Here is a 12996-nt window from a genome sequence, read left to right as displayed (position 1 = left end):
TTTTCATCCTGTAAAAATCCTATAGCATCTTTGACTTTTCTTTTACTTTTGACATACCCCCAAAATCCTTTTTTATTGCTTTTGACATCTCTTACAAGCCTTAACTCATTGTCAGCTTTAGCTAACCTGATACGTGCCCTACTGGATCTGCAGACTGCATTATAATCTTCTTTAGATATGCCTCCTTCTTTCCATTTAATAAACATTTCCTTCTTTCTTTTTAGCATGTGTTTAAGTTCTGTGTTCATCCATCCTGGTTTCCTTAAATGCTTCCCATTCTTCCTACTTTTCGGGATTGTTAACGATTGTGCTTTGAGAATCTCATTTTTAAAAATTTCCCATCCTTCCTGGACATTTTTGTCCTTAAGGACATCCAGCCATTGGATCCCTCCTATTCTCTTTCTGAGTCTCTTAAAATCTGCCTTTCTAAAATCTAACCTTGAAGTTTGAGTCTTCACATGTCTTCCTCCTCTAGTTATCCAAAATTCTATAATAGCATGATCGCTGCCTCCTAGGGTCCCAGCCACCTTTACCTCCTCAACCATTTCCTCCCTGTTTATAAGGATTAGATCCAAAGTAGCAGATCCACTTGTTTTCTCCCCTACAAAATAAAGTTTTCAGCAAGAGAGGATAAGAATTTGCTTGACCTGTTAGTTTTACTTGACAGAGATTCCCAACAAATGTCTGGATAGTTGAAATCTCCCATGACCACTACGTCATATTTTTTGGAGAACTTGGTCATTTGATACATAAAGAGTTCATCCATATCTTCAGCTTGCCCAGGTGGCCTGTAGTAAATACCTACAATGGTGTCCTTTCCGTTGTTCTCTCCTTGTATTCTTACCCAAACAGTTTCCACAGAACTCCCAGTCTCTGAAGCTTCAATCTCTGTGCAGATATACGCTTTTCTAACATACAATGCAACACCTCCTCCTCGTTTATCAAGTCTGTTTCTTGCAAATAAGTTGTATCCTTTTAGCCTTTTATTCCAATCATGTGTATCGTCCCACCAAGTTTCAGTGATTCCAATGACATCATATTCCTTTTCCTGCGTTAGTAGTTCCAATTCTCCTTGTTTGTTGCGCATGCTTTGTGCATTTGTATAAAAACATTTTAGTTTGTGATTGGTTTCTCTTCCTCCCATATTTTTATTATTTAAATTGTTTTGTCTTTGTTCTTCCTTTCCACTTCCAGTAGCAGAGATCTCAATAGTATTTGTCAGCTGTATGGCTTTTTCTGGCCTTTTGCTTCCCTTCCCACATTGTTCTAGTTTAAAGCTCTTCTGATGAGTGTAGCAAGGCGACTTCCAAATACATGTTTTCCAGTCTTCGTAAGGTGCACCCCATCTCTAGCAAGTAGTCCATCGTATAGGTAATTCATTCCGTGATCCAGAAATCCAAATCCTTGTTGACGGCACCATCGACGTAGCCAGTTGTTCACCTGTAGAATCTTATTCCACCTCATTGTTCCATGGCCTTCCACTGGGAGGATGGATGAGAAGACCACCTGCGCTCCCAATTCTTTCACTTTCTTGCCTACGTCTTCAATGTCACTGCAGATGGTTTACAGGTCCTTTCTTGCCGTGTCATTTGTCCCCACATGTAGTAGCAGGAATGGGTAGTGATCTGTAGGTCTGAAGAATCTTGATATCCTGTCAGACACATCTTTAATTTTTGCTCCTGGAAGACAGCACATTTCTCTTGAGGTTATGTCTGGCCTGCAGATAGCGGCCTCTGTTCCTCTTAACAGGGAATCCCCCATGACCACCACTCTCCGTTTTTTCTTCACAACATTCTTCTTTTTCCATCCAGGAGGATTCTGAGGGCTTACAAGGTTATTCATTGCTGGCAAAGTCTTATTTTGCTGTATTTTTTCATGGTTCTCCTGCGTGAGAGCCTGGTACTGGTTCCTGAGCAGTATCTGTGCTGACTGCCTCTCGATCCTCCTGCTTCTGTGGGTCACATGCTTCCATTCCTCTGTTTCGTCAGGTGCAGTTCGAATTTCTTCTCTTTCTGAATCATGAAGAGATAATTCTGCTCTGTCTAAGAACTCTTCACCTTCCTTAATGATTTTCAAGGTAGTTAACCTCTCTTCTAGATTTCGCAACTTTTCCTCCAACAGGGACACAAGCTTGCATTTCTGGCATGTGAAGTTTGGCTTTTCCACTGGCAAGTCTGTGAACATGTAGCAGGATATGCAGCTCACCAAATAGCTCCTGGACTCTTCCATGTTCTTATTGTTAATGTTCTGAAAACAGTGAAAAAAGCTTAAAAAAAAAGCTTTACCGATGTCCTCTTTTCAGCTCCAACAGCCAAAATCCAGTGTTCTTTGAGCTCGCGGAGACTCTTCACTTACCCCAAAATGCAGTGGGAATATGCAAATTATCTCCTCAGGACTCCTCCCCTGGTTTACCGATGTCCTCTTTTCAGCTCCAACAGCCAAAATCCAGTGTTCTTTGAGCTCGCGGAGACTCTTCACTTACCCCAAAATGCAGTGGGAATATGCAAATTATCTCCTCAGGACTCCTCCCCTGGTTTACCGATGTCCTTTTTTCAGCTCCAACAGCCAAAATCCAGTGTTCTTTGAGCTCGCGGAGACTCTTCACTTACCCCAAAATGCAGTGGGAATATGCAAATTATCTCCTCAGGACTCCTCCCCTGGTTTACCGATGTCCTCTTTTCAGCTCCAACAGCCAAAATCCAGTGTTCTTTGAGCTCGCGGAGACTCTTCACTTACCCCAAAATGCAGTGGGAATATGCAAAGTATCTCCTCAGGACTCCTCCCCTGGTTTACCGATGTCCTCTTTTCAGCTCCAACAGCCAAAATCCAGTATATAAATATAAAGATATTCAATTGATATGGCAATGCGCATTAATAAATTGGGATACAACAATTTTGGGTTAAATATATATATATATCTAAAACTTCATATGTGGAATGTTTGAGTTGAACAGATCTGTGAATGTCAGAGTGAAGGTGACAGATGAGTAAATCAGCAGCTGCTAAGTGTGATTGATATGACAGAGGCCTCGTATGTTTGTATGTTTGAAAAAAAAAATGTTTCTTTATGTGAAGGTACAAAAATATATTTAATTCTGAGGAAATTATAATACATAATTAGGTATTACAGTGCCTACAAGTAGTATTCAACCCCCTGCAGATTTAGGTGGTTGACACATGCGGAATTAACTTGGCATTGTGACATTTGTACTGTAGATCAGCCTGGAAGTGGGAAATGCACTGCAGCAACTTTTTTTTTGTTTTTTTGTTTTTTTAAAACGTTAAAAGTTAATTCAGAGTGTCATTTATTATTCAACCCCTCAAACCACAAGAATTCTGTTTGTTCCCCCTAAAGTATTAAGAAGTAGTTCAGGCACCAAGAATAATGAGCTTCACATGTGTGGATTAAAGATCTCTTTTGCCAGCCTTTTCTGACTATTTAAGACCCTCCCCAAACTTGTGAACAGCACTCAGACATGGTCAACATGGGAAAGACAAAAGAGCATTCCAAGGCCATCAGAGACAAGATCGTGGAGGGTCACAAGGCTGGCAAGGGGTACAAAACCCTTTCCAAGGAGTTGGGCCTACCTGTCTCCACTGTTGGGAGCATCATCCGTAAGTGGAAGGCTTATGGAACTACTGTTAGCCTTCCACGGCCTGGACAGCCTTTGAAAGTGTCCTCCCGTGCCGAGGCCAGGATTGTCCGAAGAGTCAAGGCTAACCCAAGGACAACAAGGAAGGAGCTCCGGGAAGATCTCATGGCAGTGGGGACATTGGTTTCAGTCAATACCATAAGTAACGTACTCCACCGCAATGGTCTCCGTTCCAGACGAGCCCGTAAGGTACCTTTACTTTCAAAGCGTCATGTCAAGGCTCGTCTACAGTTTGCTCATGATCACTTGGAGGACTCTGAGACAGACTGGTTCAAGGTTCTATGGTCTGATGAGACCAAGATCGAGATCTTTGGTGCCAACCACACACGTGACGTTTGGAGACTGGATGGCACTGCATACGACCCCAAGAATACCATCCCTACAGTCAAGCATGGTGGTGGCAGCATCATGCTGTGGGGCTGTTTCTCTGCCAAGGGGCCTGGCCATCTGGTCCGCATCCATGGGAAGATGGATAGCACGGCCTACCTGGAGATTTTGGCCAAGAACCTCCGCTCCTCCATCAAGGATCTTAAGATGGATCGTAATTTCATCATCCAACAAGACAACGACCCAAAGCACACAGCCAAGAAAACCAAGGCCTGGTTCAAGAGGGAAAAAGTCAAGGTGTTTGAGTGGCCTAGTCAGTCTCCTGACCTTAACCCAATTGAAAACTTGTGGAAGGAGCTCAAGAATAAAGTCCACATGAGACACCCAAAGAACCTAGATAACTTGGAGAAGATCTGCATGGAGGAGTGGGCCAAGATAACTCCACAGACCTGTGCCGGCCTGATCAGGTCTTATAAAAGACAATTATTAGCTGTAATTGCAAACAAGGGTTATTCCACAAAATATTAAACATAGAGGTTGAATAATAATTGACCCACACTTTTATGTTTAAAATTTAATAAAATTCAACTGAGCAACATAACTTTTTGGTTTGTAAGATTTATGCTTCTGTTCATAAAACCTACTCTCGTTTGCAGTTTGAAGGCTCTAACTTATTTGCATCTTATCAAACCAGCTAAATCTGCAGGGGGTTGAATACTACTTGTAGGCACTGTATCTACATGTATATATTTCTATATTTCTTTAATAATTATTATTTCTTGATTTAACTAATAGTGGATAAGGGCAACCACACATCAAAATGGTTTACAAAGCAAATTTATATTTAGAATAATTTTCCACATGATAATATTCTTGAATAACTATAATATTATTTTTAATGGTTACCTAAATAGGTACACACCTCTCTTTAGTCAAATCTATGCTACTCATCGATATGAAATTTATGCACAATATTTCTAGAAGAATAATTATTTTTAATTTGGTTCTGATATATACATAAATTTTATAAAATAATATTTTTGGTATTAAGGGAGAAAATGTGTTTTTGATCCTGATTACATAATCACTTTTGATCAATACTTATTTTCCACACATTTTAATAAAGAAGAAATAATAATAAGGTACTATGGTATAATTAAGAAGGGTATTACATGCAAAGTTGGATAATTTAATATTTTTTGGTGGTACAAGGTTATGACAAATATGAAATCATCCAGATAATGGAGATATAAGGGTATTTTTTATGGAGAATATAATTACTCTGCATTTGTCATTAAAATTTAAAGGCCTTATTTTTATTTATATTCTTATTTTTACTCTTAATTTTATTTTTCATTTTTAAAATTTTATTCTTACTTTATACTTCTTATTTTTCTATTTTTTCATTTTTTAATTCTCATTTGATTTTATTTGAGTTCAATATCTCAATTGAGAAAACACATTCATATTTAATAAAGTAATGTCTAATACAAGAGTATTGCTTCATTAAATATATATTGCTAAAGAAAAAAATGTTTACATTTTCTGAGTAAACACAACAATTCATTCATTCATTTATTCATTCATTCATTCATTCATTCATACATTCATATATTTATTCATTTTGGTTCAGGAGTATACATTCTTTGATATTATTGGTTTAATAAAGATATAAAAACTTGTTTTTTCAAAATACACTGACACCTATGGGTTGGAAAAGGTAATTACACCTATGACATAAAAATGTTCTATCATATGGAGAACTTGATTGATAATGAATTATTATCTATTATTGTTTATTATTCCAAACATAATTTATTTCAATATTTTGATAATAATTAGATGGATATTACTGATTGCTATGGTACGCTGTGATATTATAGGTTAGGAAAAACTGCCAGATTTGGTATCAGATTAGGGAATGAAGACTTCAATCAAGACATCGCAATTATGAATTCTATCTTAATAAAGTGTTATAATAGACTGTGTCCATTACATACAATACAATTCACACCACTGATCACCAGGACGGCAGAGGACGATGATCCTATATGTACTGTGTTGTGTTTAAGTTTCATCACGTTCCAGTGGTTTCTTATCACCTGCAACGCTTCAATGAAAGCTGGTGAACAGGTAATACCTGGCATATGTGTCCTGTATATAAAGGACTGAGTACTGGTTATGGTGCTATATAAAGCAGGAAAGTGTCAAGTTAACCCTTGCTTTACTGACCAAAGACGTCACATCTGTTCCAAAAGTGACACGAGACCAGTGCGGACACACGGAAGATTCCAAAGACGATCCAACGTAAGTCCAGGTGACACTGCACAGATATTAAAGCTACATTTCATCCATGGACTTTGTTTTCTTATCAACTGACATACATGATCTTTCTAATAAAGAGTACAGTTTATGGACTGAACAATAATGAACACAATTATGGACTGTACAATATCTACATGCTGTAATTTATTTCAAAGGAGTTTTCATCTAAAGACTGTGTTATAAAAGAACCAAGAAGAAGACGAGACTACGACACGATGACATCAGATGATGACGATTGAACCCGCGATTGCTTCAATTTAGATATAGGGAAGTATAATTATACATATTAAATGAATATTAGTCACGGCTTACCATAACATGAATTCACATTATTATATAACAATAATCCGATATTGATACTATTATTACTATTATTATTATGGAAATTTAATGATATTGCCAAGGAAGAAGGAAAGAAAAAATGATTGATGAATGTATCTTCTTTTGAGAAATTTCAGTTAAAGTCCTTTTATTCTCAAAAAAGGGGGAAATGTTAAATGGTTAATTATGGAAATTCATTTGGAATGTTAATCGATAATCATTTTTCTGAGTTCTATGCCTCAGCCATCGTGTCTAGTTGACATGCGCTATTTGTGTGTGTATTTTTGGTTCACTACCATATGTAGAACAGGTGTCCATACGACTGGCTATAAAAGCCCATGGTACAGAAAGGGGGGGCTCTCTTGCTGTGCCCACCCCACAAGACACAGAATCTTCATGCTGAGAAGCAGATGACATGTAGGCCTGGACACATGCTGGACAAAGACATGATTTACCAGCCAGGATCCAAGGAAAGATGGGTGAATCTCAACAATTAAGATAATTATGGACAAATGGACAATTACTTTATAACTAATTATGGTATGTACCTGCTGCAATCTGATTCTTTTTAATGATCAATCCAAGAATAAATAGATACATTTTTTTATAAGAATATAGTGATATTGATACTTTGAGAAGTCCTCAGTAGAAAAAAATAATACAGGAAGCGTATTATTTTACAGTCTACCATCCAAGTACTAACCAGGCCCAACCCTGCTTAGCTTCCAAGATCAGATGAGATCAGACGTGTTCAGGGTGGTGTGGCCGTAGGCAGAGACAAGCTTCTCACTTGCTGCTTTTCTACTTTGACGTCTGGCTGCCGGCTGCCCTTTCCAGTGCTCAGCAAGACCAGGTCCTTTTGTGCTTTCCCTTCTCTTCAATTTTTTTGCTGGCTTCCTTAAAAGGTCTTGTAGACACAACGCCCCACTCAGAGCCGCTGAGCTCACTGATCGGCTGCAGCGCTGTCGACGGAACGTCAGCTTCACGGCCAATGCCACAGGCCCGGAGCAGAGGCGAGACTCACCGGTAGACCCGGGTAGGGTGAGTAGAGCGCGGTTAGTTGCTTTCTAATATACTGCAGCCGGGGATTAACTTTTAATGAAAGGGAACAATCCCTTTGACTGTCTGCAGCGCGCCACACCTAGGAAGCGCACTCTCACACACAAGCCAGCATGCACACGTGCTCGCACGTGACAACACCCCCTATCTGCCCCTACAACCTCTCCGTCACCATGCGTCAGACTCTCCTGCCTGTTTTATGATTTCAGGGCCCTAGCAGGAATCACCCCCCCCTCCCCAATTCCTTCCGCACCTTCCTTGCCTTCCTTGCACTGAGGTTAGCTCTTTGTCAGCCGTCTGGCTTGGTTACACAAGCTTCTTTGCAGAGAAACATGTTACTTCTGCTGGCCCTCGCTAGGCGACCGGCATCCAAAACCTTCCCTGGGCACCTGCTGAAAGCCTGGCCCCTTCACGGCCCCGGTTGCTTTTAACGCCATCATTTCCACACGGCGAGCTGCGGAGTCAATAAGCACTCCTAGCCGTGGCAAGGAGCTCGGTGTCAGGCCTGTGTGAAGGCGGCGGGGTAGCGTACTTAGCTGCCAACTGGCTCAGAGGCCTTGGAGCTTCCATCATCTAAGTTACTTTGGGTCGGTGTCCGACAAGGCGCCGTTCCATGCTAGCCGAGCTGGACAGTAGGTAAAAACATCATCAAAATGGTCTACAGCACCTGGTATTCCCAGGAGGTCTCCCATCCAAGTACTGTCCGAGCCCAGCCCTGCTTTGCTTCCGAGATCAGATGAGATCAGGCGTATCCAAGGTGGTATGGCCAGTAGAAGCTGCTTGATCCATCGCCCGGCCAGCCTTTCTCAGGATCGCTTGGTGGCGAGCAATCTGGCCGTGACGGGGCGGGCTCCGAAGGGTCCATGCTAAGTCTGTGCCGTCCCTACAGGTGTGGTTTCTTTAGCAGTGATTCACCCGCCGCATCAGGTGTCTTCAAAAATGGCTCGGCGCAGGGTCTCCTGCAGGCTAAACCCTTCATCGCGGTAATGTGACAGAAAGAGCAAGCTGGACCCGTAACTTGGGGGCGGAGCGAGACGTCCAGGGGTGAATGAAGGAAGAGGGTGAGATGGTTGCCAGTGACTTTGAGCTGCTCTTCAGGGGGGAGGGTCGTGTTGCCTGCAAAGGTCTTCTGCTTGGGGTTACCGGTGGTTGCCTCCAGCCACGGGGGAGACGCTGGTCCTGGTGAAAAGGAGCCTAGTATTAAAAGTAAAGAAGCAACAATGCTGGAGGCCCACGGTGATCAGAAGGATGCTGGTATTTTGCAGAGATGAAATAGCGCAAGAGAGAAAGATAATGAAAAAAAGAAAAGAGAATGAATGTGTGCACTTGTGAAAGGGAATGGAAAAAAGGCATAGAAGAGAGTGCCCCCTGCTGGTGGAAGGAAGGAAAAAGCAAAGCAAAAGCCTACAGCACCTGGTATTCCCAGGTGGTCTCCCATCCAAGTACTAACCAGGCCCAACCCTGCTTAGCTTTCAAGATCAGACGAGATTGGGCGCGTTCAGGGTGGTGTGGCCGTAGGCAGAGACTAGCCTCTCACTTGCTGCTTTTCTACTTTGACGTCTGGCTGCCGGCTGCCCTTTCCAGTGCTCAGCAAGACCAGGTCCTTTTGTGCTTTCCCTTCTCTTCAATTTTTTTGCTGGCTTCCTTAAAAGGTCTTGTAGACACAACACTCCACTCAGAGCCGCAGAGCTCACTGATCGGCTGCAGCGCTGTCGACGGAACGTCAGCTTCACGGCCAATGCCACAGGCCGGGAGCAGAGGCGAGACTCACCGGTAGACCCGGGTCGGGTGAGTAGAGCGCGGTTAGTTGCTTTCTAATAGGCTGCAGCCGGGGATTAACTTTTAATGAAAGGGAACAATCCCTTTGACTGTCTGCAGCGCGCCACACCTAGGAAGCGCACTCTCACACACAAGCCAGCATGCACACGTGCTCGCACGTGACAACACCCCCTATCTGCCCCTACAACCTCTCCGTCACCATGTGTGTCACCCTGGCCTGGATGCCACAAAATGTATTAAAGCTGTGTCTGAGAGCAAGGGGGAGGTTCTCTTGTCAGGGGAACATTAGCATGCAGTGCCTCCTGTCTCAGGCCAGTAGGGGGAGCAGGCTGCCCCTATAAAAGCTGGTGCTGGTGGCAGGGTTAGAGAGAACTGGATTGCCTGTCTCAGCTCTGAGACGTGTCCCAGAGTGGAGCAGGGACAGAAAGTTGATTGCACCTAAGAGGAAGTGTGGCAGGAGGAGAGCCACAAGCCAGAGACAAGAGGCGAAGAGAGCCTGTCTTGGCAGAGAAAAGACTTAATTTTACCAGACTTTGGTGTCTGAGGCTGGAAGGATTCCACATCCCCCAGCAGAGAACCAGTTCGCAAGGGACTGTACATTCCTTGGCCTAAGAGGCCTGGAGGCCCTGCCACAACCGAAGGGACCAGTAAAGCCGTACAAGGCTGGGAGCAGAAAGGAACCCACGTCGCAGGCCATACAGGCGAGAATACACGGAAAGCTTGGAAACGTGGGCTGTTACCCTATCAGGAGGAGATAGCCAGAAGGAGCGCAGAAAGCACGGTAGGCCTACACCCTCACCCTGACCAGGGCCAATTTCCCCGTTGCTCTCAGACGTCCAGGTCCCCTCCTAGCCGGGACTGTTTATGGGTCAGTTTACCTGTTGTAGTAAAGACCCTGGACTGCAACTTGTTGTCTGTGTGCTCCTTGCTCCTCCCGCACTATCAGCACTGGGATTCTCACTACCATCACTCCCACCATCCATTATACTGCCCTGGGGCCGCACTCTTCCCGTGGGGAGTCACACTACCCTAGCTGCACACCTCATCAGCCCCAGCGGTCTGCATGCAGCGGCGGTTCCTAATAACCGCAATCCACGGGTGGCGTAGTCGGACATTATCAGCAGAACGTAGCAGACTACCATTGGCCTGACCACCCTGAGCCACGGAACCGGGTCGCCACTACTACCCCCATCGTCTCCCTATTGCCCGGATCCGAGTGCCCCACGGCCCAGGGGGCGAGTCAGCTTTGGCGTAGTCGGCAGGATTTCGTGCCTGCAACCACCGGGTACTGCGTGCCTGAAAAAGACTTTTGTAAACTTACCTGTGGCGAAGTTTCCCGCCATCCGGAGCCGATTCCCGCCATCGGACGCCATCTTGGACCGTTTCCCGCCGTCTTCTGCCTTCTTCCCGCCATCCACAGCTGCTTCCCGCCATCGGACGCCATCTTCAGGACGCCGCGCGGGAAGAAGAGGGGCGTGGACGTCAAAACCGCGCGAGATCCGAAGCTCCGCCCCACGCTCCGACGCTGCGCAAGGTCCTGGAAGGGAGAGAGAGCGACGCTGACGTCATCAGGACGCGACGCCAGGTCCTCGTCAATAGCAGCAGCAGCGGAGCCGCGGCCTACAGAAGAGGATCGCCGGAAGGTAGACCACGCTTAACTAGGGGGGAGGAAGATGTCAGACACAGAGGCGCCCACTACCACCAACGCAGCTGCAGCAGCAGTGATGCCCTTTTCCCTGCCCTACATCCCTGGAGCGGCCTGGCTGCCCAAATACTCAGGGGAGCCCCATGCCCTAACTGACTTTAAGGAAAGGCTATACAGTTTGTTCCAGGTTTACCCCCTGACAGAGGAACAGAAGGTCAGCATATTGACAGGGCAGTTAACTGGCGCAGCCCAAAGGGAGGTAAAATCATGGCCCACTGAGGAGAAAAGGACTGTGAAGGGTATCCTTGCCCGGCTGCGGGGTACCTTTGATACACGTACCTCCGCTGAGATTAAAATGAGGTTCTATGGATGTAGGCAGCGGGCACAGGACAGCATCAGATACTATGCCCTAAATCTGCAGGAAGCCTTGAGGGCTATTCAACAAACTGACCCTGGCAGTGTGCAGGAAACCGATAAGCTCCTAACAGAACAATTCATAGAAGGTCTGCTGTCTAGCGCCCACAGGGCCCAACTGCGCCTCATGTTCTTTCAGAACCCCGACCTGACCTTTGCCCAATTTATGGACAGGGCCATAAGGGTGCTCCGTGAATCTGCAACCAGTGGCGCTATAAACCCCCGGCGCCCTGCTATCACCTACCACCAGGAGGCGGCGCCCTCCTCCATGGACTCCGTGGAGGCTGATGCACAGGCCCTGAACCAAGCCCCGTCGAAAGGCCTGCACCACCAAGTCCAGGAGCTAACCAGGAGCGTCGCGGCGTTGACCAGAACTGTCCAGGCGTTGCAAGTGGACCCGTCAAGACCCATCGAGCTGGCTTCAAGTCCGGAGGATGTCCCGTGGCGTCGACAGAGGAGGATCCCGTCGTTCCGAGGGAGGCCCACAGACCGCTACGCAGAGGATGGACAGCCCATTTGCCGTCGATGCAACCAGCCCGGACACATTTCCAGGTACTGTAATTTAAACGGGTCCAACCTGGGGCAGAGGGCCGACCCCCAGGCATAAGATCACCAGGCCCTTATAATTGGCGTGATAAGTACGTTGGGGGGCACCCGGTTTTACCCGTGGTGCTGGACGGTATCCCCATGAGCGCCTTGCTGGATACTGGGTCGCAAGTAACCACAATCCCTTATGTATTTTTTAAGCAGTATTGGACTGATGCTGATATCACACGGTATCCAGACAGTAACTTGAGCATCATCGCCAGTAATGGCTTACCCGTGCCGCAGATGGGGTTCAAGGAGATGACCATTAAAATTGGTAAAGTTGAACTGCCGGCACAGGGAGTGATAATTGTGGACATTGACCGTCATGAAAGTCACCCTAAAATAACTGTGGGTACTAACATAATTGAAAATTGTCTTTCAGAGGTAATTGTAATTCTACAACAGGTGGCGGTGAATGCTAGTTCCAGCCAACAGAGGGTCCTCAACAAGGAGATAAAAGCCATGATGAGACGGCAGCAGGTAGAACTGTCTGGTGGTGAGATCGGTAGCGTAAGACTGAGTGACCCATTCCCCATTTCCATGCCTCCCAAAAGTGAAATGATGATCTGGTGTCGGACTGCAATCGGGTTGAGAGGTAGAGACTACCAAGCCATGGTAGGACCCGTGTACTCAGACAGCAGGCCCACCATTTTGACAGCCCGGGGGGTGGTTGATGTCCGTCATGGGAGGGTGCCCGTCCGCATCCTCAACATTGGGGAGAGGGAAGTACACTTACCCAGGTATGCTACACTCGCCAAACTGTTTGTTGTCGAACACCAAGCTATCAGGGCCGTGGAACCCTTGCCTCCATCTCCTCAGGCGGAGGGTAATGGCTCCCAGAAACAAAAGGAGGACTGGTGCCAGAAACTCCATGTGGGTGCTGAC

General features: G+C 45.5%; 2 non-coding genes across 2 annotated transcripts; both read right to left on the bottom strand.

Moving 5' to 3' along the window:
• Nucleotides 1–8340: 8340 nt before the first annotated feature.
• Nucleotides 8341–8460, bottom strand: LOC141267077 (5S ribosomal RNA). The gene has a single exon (XR_012321093.1). It is a non-coding gene; the product is annotated as a 5S ribosomal RNA (ribosomal RNA).
• A 626-nt stretch (nt 8461–9086) lies between these two features.
• On the bottom strand, nt 9087–9205 carry LOC141267935 (5S ribosomal RNA). Its single transcript, XR_012321355.1, has one exon. It is a non-coding gene; the product is annotated as a 5S ribosomal RNA (ribosomal RNA).
• Nucleotides 9206–12996: the final 3791 nt, after the last annotated feature.

The sequence above is a fragment of the Phyllobates terribilis genome, unplaced genomic scaffold, assembly GCF_046119375.1.
Source record: "Phyllobates terribilis strain yellow unplaced genomic scaffold, ASM4611937v1 Scaffold_4__5_contigs__length_816908805, whole genome shotgun sequence".
NCBI lineage: Eukaryota > Metazoa > Chordata > Amphibia > Anura > Dendrobatidae > Phyllobates > Phyllobates terribilis.
This window is presented reverse-complemented; position numbering and strand designations above follow the sequence as displayed.